The 6,000-nt window shown below is 46.7% G+C and overlaps 1 protein-coding gene across 3 annotated transcripts in view; it reads left to right on the top strand.

Moving 5' to 3' along the window:
• The first annotated feature begins 2,830 nt into the window (after positions 1-2,830).
• NDEL1 (nudE neurodevelopment protein 1 like 1) overlaps positions 2,831-6,000 on the top strand; it is a 29,260-nt gene continuing 26,090 nt past the window's right edge. For all 3 annotated transcript variants that reach the window (XM_006217771.3, XM_006217772.4, XM_015250798.3), the window contains exon 1: positions 2,831-3,015. The gene's annotated coding sequence lies outside the window, so the exon portion shown is untranslated. The remainder of the gene's footprint in view (positions 3,016-6,000) is intronic.

Here is a 6,000-nt window from a genome sequence, read left to right as displayed (position 1 = left end):
TAAGGGTGAGTTGATGAGGCCTTCTTGCCTTAGTGACTAGGAGAGTGATGACACCATTGACAGGAACATGAAAACGTTCTTGGAAATTTCAGCTGGGGCAAATGGAGGATCTGTTTGGGGTTCACACACAAAGAGGTGGAGATGGTGGTAGCACATCTGGTGGACGTACCCAGCAGGCCATTAGTAATGAACCAGACACCAGGAGTCCCTTGCCCAGCCTGATCTGTGCCCCTAAAGCTTTGCAGAAAATACTGGCCAAAGAAATATGGAGACATTAGACTGAAAAAATCCTTTGATTATGTGGTGTCTGCTCCCCTGATTCAATACAGTCATGCCCCATCTCAAAGTTTTCACTGCAGGCCTGCGTGCAATGCGTCACCTTTTGTGAGTATGTGATGTGGCTGGAATCCAGCATTTTCATGAGCTGGAGTGTGCATTAGTGTCCAGATGTGTCCTAAGGCGGCTGGTCAACCCCTCTCCACCCAGCAGTGAAACTCGGCCTCTCTTTCCTGGAGAGTTTGTGGCAGAGAAGATACGATACTCTTAGGGACTGTCATTGACCACCATGGCTCTATCCAAGAAAGACCTTGTACTGGGACCCACCATGGCTCTATCCAAGAAAGACCTTGTACTGGGACCCATACCTCAGCAAAACCCCTCTTACTGGTCTATGAGGGCGGAGGGTGGGGCAACCCTCACTCACCTTTCTGGCTTCACAAAGCTAGATTATAACTTCTGTTGCCTTAAAAGACTGCCTTCAGCTTTTATCTCCACTTTAGTTTCCCTGGGTGGGAATATTGGACGCAGGGAGTGGGGCAAAGGTTGCTGTCACTTGGGAGAGAACTCAGCACAGAGGAAGATCAGTCCAGGGCTTTGATATGCCTGAGAGCCCTGCCAGACAAAGCCCATTGATTAATATGGGGCCGGCACCAGTCCTGACAAACACTGGTTCTGGGTCCAGGCTGGGTGGGAGGGGTGGTGGCCTGGAACATGACGCCAACGTTTTCTGCTGGGCCTGGCCTGCCATTAGGTGACTCAGTGTGTTTCCCAGGACTTTAGCCAAGAAGCAGGGACAAAGTTGCAGCTTTTATTTTTATCTCTTAGGGTGGGACTGTTTTGTTTTGGCACTAGGTCCACAGGAAGGCCTCCCTGCTTAATCACCTCTCTTCCTGTGATCTCATCGACCAGAGCACAGCTTCAGCCAGGAAAACAGAGGCCCAGAGCCTGAAAGAGCTTCCACGATGTCCCAGGTCACTGGGCTTGGACCTGCTTGGGTTTAAACCCTAGCTCTCCTGGGCCTCAGTTTTCCAATAATATATAAAATGAAGGTAATAATTCCAGTCTCACCAGCTACTTGTGAGGATCGAGGGAGGAAATGTGTACATAAAGGTCTTAGCACGGTGCTCCAGGGCAATAAATGGTCCCCCCCCCCCCCCGAGTGGCCCTACAGCAGTGGTTAACACTGTGGTTTCTGGAGTGAGACAGTCCAGACTAGGTGGGTTTGAACCTTGAGGCCTCTTTTTTTCCACTTGGGTGACTTTGGGCAACTTTATCTTGCTGAGTCTTGGTTTCCTCATTGCTAAAGTGGGAATAATAACAGTACCTATCTCATGGGGTTATTGTGAGAATTAAATTATGCAAAACAAGCATTTAGCACAATTGCCAGTACATACAAATGGTACAACAAAGGCGAACTACTCATTATTCTCAAGATCTTTTCAATCTGATATCCTTCAGAGTCTAGCTCAAGGTGCCATCCTTTCCACAACCCTATTAATCACTTCTCTGACTTTCATTGATTTTGACATCTCTTAGAATCCATTTTGCATTGTTCCTGTTTATGTCCATGCCCTCAAAAATATAACTGGACCTCCCAGGCTCACCTTGAGGCCTGTCTTACACATCATTGCTGTATCCCCAAACCTCCCAAACCCAATCCCAAGAGCACTGACATCAGAGAATTACACTGTACATTACACAGCAAAAGTTCCTAAAATTATTTTAAAAACAGCTTTATTTCTTCAAGTTTCCACTTCCTAGGCAGTTGTCCATTCTCATTTCTCCCCCTTCTGAGCCGCCGCCCCCCGCACCCTCTAAGCCCTCTTCCTTCTCCAAGTCTCCTGGGGGGAATATGTATGCATGAAATGGATTCCGTTAGTTGGGGGCCCCAGGGGGGTGAAAACACATACACGTTTAGATATATAAAGACGTTTAGATATGTAAAATATAGAAAGGGATATATTTATAATCCCTTGGTGCCCTCATGAATCCATTCGTTAACTCATCAAATATCTGAGTGCTCACTGTGCCTGGGACCAGCTATCTGCTGGAATAAGAAAGGAATGAGGCTCTGGCTGTCATGGAACTTACATTTTACTGGAGGAAGACAGGGAGTATAAAACTTCAGCTAGTGGAAGTGCTGTAAAGACAACACAGGGCTTTATGAGAGTGATGAGGGGGCTAAAATACGCCCGGTAGTCTATTGGGTGGTCGGAGTGGACTCGGAGCTGAAAACTGAGCCGAGGTTCTTCTTATAAACGGGTACACTGAAACAGACAATTTCAGGACTTAGTGGCTGAAAACTGGGAGGCAGGTTCTCACTCACGATGACGCCACTTTCCTGAACGCTGAGCCTCTTTGAGGAACCGCAAAGGTCGCAAGCCGCAAGTTGCGGGGGCCCAGGCGCCTGCGCAGAAGGCCGCAGCCTGCTTGACGTCAGCGCGCCGGGCCCGGCCCGGCCCCGCCCCCTGTGACGCCACCCTCGCCGCAGCCACGCCCCGGCCACCCGCACGCTCGCGCGCATGCTCCGAACCCCGCCCACGTGCGTCAGAGAATGGCCTCGGACTCCCTGGCAGCCCCTGACGTGTCGGGGAGGAGCCGCGCGCGGAGGTGCGCGGAGTGGAGTTCAGGGCTGCGGAGGGGAGCGGAGCTGAGCGGCTGGGCGGGCCTGGCCAGGCCAGCGGAGCGGAGACGTCGGTCGAGCGGCGGCGAACATGCGCTTTTGACACATTGGAGGTGAGCCTGCGGTGCCGGGCCGCTCCCGAAGGCTCCGGGACGGGCGGGCGGCGCCGAGGCCTGTCCCCAGGGAGCTGGCCGGGCCTTGGGGCTGTGTCCGAGGCCCCGCCGGGCCGGACAGGGCCCGGGTGCTGGGGCGGCCAGTCCGGGGGCAACTGTTCCAACCGCTCTAACTGCCCCCTGCCTTCCTGGTCCGAGGTGGGGCCCACCAGAGGCCCTTGGAAGGGTGCGAGCCCTGCGGCCTCTGGAGGATGTCCCTGCGTCCGGGGGTGGGGTGAGGGATGGCGGGGACGGAGGCCGGGACGTGGCACCGTGGGCCCGGGCGTTAGTGGCGCAAGGAGTGCTCCGCGTTGGAGGTGGCAGCGGCGTGCCCAGCCCTCTCCCTCCACCGCTCCCTCCCTCCATTCCTTCTGCTGGGAGGGTGGTTCGGAGCCAGGTTGAATTTTGAACTCTCATCGCTTCTCTCCCGCGGGGGTCGAGAGCGGAAGCAGCCCACCTTGGGCTCAGATGGCATTCCCGTGATTGCCCGCCCGTAACTGCTGATCACCCCTCTTGGAGTTCAGAAGAGTGCTACCAAACGTTCGGGTTGCTTGTGCTCACCTTTTTTTTTTTTTAACTGGTAAGCAACGAAGTAACCATTTAAGTTTTGCCAGGAAAGTGAGGGTTCTTTCACTACTGATAATTACATTCCATTTCTGTGGCACCTTTACGCGTTTCAGGGCACTCTTGCTGTCTCCTTTGAATCTCATCACCTGATGGCTGTGCCTGATTTCTGTTATCGCCATTTGACGGATGGCGAGATTGAGACCAGGTGGGGTTGGGGTATTAGGTAATTTATACTGTGGATTGTTATCAACTGGTGAGTGGCTTCACTTGGTTCTGAATTTACGTCTCCCGGCTTGGAGTTCTGGTTTCTTTTTGGGGGATTTTTACACTCTTCTCAGCTAGAAAGCAAAGTAGAAAAATTTGACTTGTCAAAATACCAGAAGCTAGTGGCAGATTTATTCACAAACTTTTGAGCAGACCACCTAGGGCAAGAACTGGTACTCAGTTTTAAGAGAAATCCTACTCTTAAGACTTGTTCACGGTTGCTGCCTAATTATTTTGTCTGATAAATTGTGTTGCTCTTAATCCATTTGTGAAATAGGATAATGGCTTTGCTAAATTATGAAGTTGGTGGAGTAAAATGCAGCATTAAGTCATGTGTTGAGAATAGAGGAGAACTAAGATATCTCTTCTGAATCTTGTTTTTTTTTTTTTGGAGGGGAGTGGTAAGTAGGTTTATTTTTCTTAGAGGAGGTACTGGGGATTGAACCCAGGACCTCATGCACGCTAAGCATGCGCTCTACCATTTGAGCTATACCCTCCCCCCCATCTTCTGATTCTTTATTAAAATTATAATTTAAAAACAGAGATTATAAGGAACAACAATAACAAAACCCTTTGGCTAGCCCTGGTTGCAGGTTGACCTGGTCCAGATAGAAGTTGCTAAATCTTATGAAGCTGTTTTTTTGTTTTTGTTTTTTTAAGTTCTGTTTTTTTGCTTTTAAAAATTAAATAAATTGAAATTGGATGAGGAGCACTTACAATAAGTAAAACTGTAGATCTGGCTTTCATGACATCTCCGAGGCTTATTTTTATTCTCATTTTAAGTCTCGCTGAGATAAATTTGGTTACTAAAGCTTAAAATTACTTCTGACATAAGTTTCTGAATACTCATAAGGTAGAAAAAGAAGTTTGGTAGTCAGGACCAAAAGGAGACTGTATGATCAACTTTGAAAAGTTAAAAATTCTGTAAACATCACTTTTGGGAGAAGTAGAAGAATTTTGATAGAAAGGCACCTCTTATCTATGGGGAGTTCCAGAAAAACTCTTCCAGTCTCAGCAGTCCATTGTACAACTACTAACAAGAGGACAATGTCATATAAAATGGATTTTCTTATCATTACACAAAGAATAGTTCCTTTATAACCCTAGCAGTTTGGACAGGCTGTTTTATATTGAGTTGATTTGTCAGTTGCTGGATTTCTGAAGGTCACACACGGTATGATAATGCCCCATGTAAAAGTTGTCATACTTTTCAGATTCTAACTCTGTCTATAGGAGACATGGTATTGAGAGATTTGGGTAGTAGGGAAAGTACATAATTATCTACCTTCATTTCAGCTGCAGAAGCTTGTAGATATGTCATTAAAGCTTTATTTTTCTTTTTTTTTAAACGATAGTTTTCTGTATTGGCCAACTTTCTATAGCCTACTATCTCCAGTTACATAGTTTCAAATAACACAGTGAACACATCCTGTTGTAACTTGAAGCAAGATGAACAGATTGTCTTTATGGCCCCTGAGAAGGTCTTTAGAATATCTGCAGTGGTAGCAAATTTTAATTTGTAAAAAATCCGAGTTTTGGAATGGATAACTGGAATGAAATTAGAGTAATAAAGCTTGATAGTACCAATTAGGAAGCAGTAAAAATGAAGTGTGATCACAAAAAAAGAAATTTTGTTTAGTTTTTTATCTGGCTCTTCAAGGCTGTTCCAAAAGAGGTTTTAGAAATGTTTTCAGTAATGGTAATATCTCTGAAATATGCACATAGCTTCTGGAAGTGATTAATTTTAAGGAATCATTTGCTATAAATTCTGAAGCACGTTTATTTTGTGGTTATGTTTCAAAGGTCTGCAACCACACCACCAGGTATTTTTATTTTTTAATAATTTAATGAAATTTATTCTGTGTTTACTATGTTCCAGACTCTGTGCTAAGTACTTTCAAACATTAACTCAATCTTTATAACAACTCTTTTAAAATTAGTGTCTCCACTTTATAGGTGAGAAAATGGGTCACTGGATGGTTAAGTAACTTGCCCAAGGTCAGTTAGTGAGTAGAGGACTCTGGTTCAAACCTGGGCAGTTTGGATCCAGGGTCTGGACTCATAACTGTTATGCTGTGCTATTCCTGTCACTTGGTCCCCTGTTAAATGTTTTTA

This window comes from Vicugna pacos, chromosome 16 (assembly GCF_048564905.1).
Source record: "Vicugna pacos chromosome 16, VicPac4, whole genome shotgun sequence".
NCBI classification, from domain to species: domain Eukaryota; kingdom Metazoa; phylum Chordata; class Mammalia; order Artiodactyla; family Camelidae; genus Vicugna; species Vicugna pacos.
This window is presented reverse-complemented; position numbering and strand designations above follow the sequence as displayed.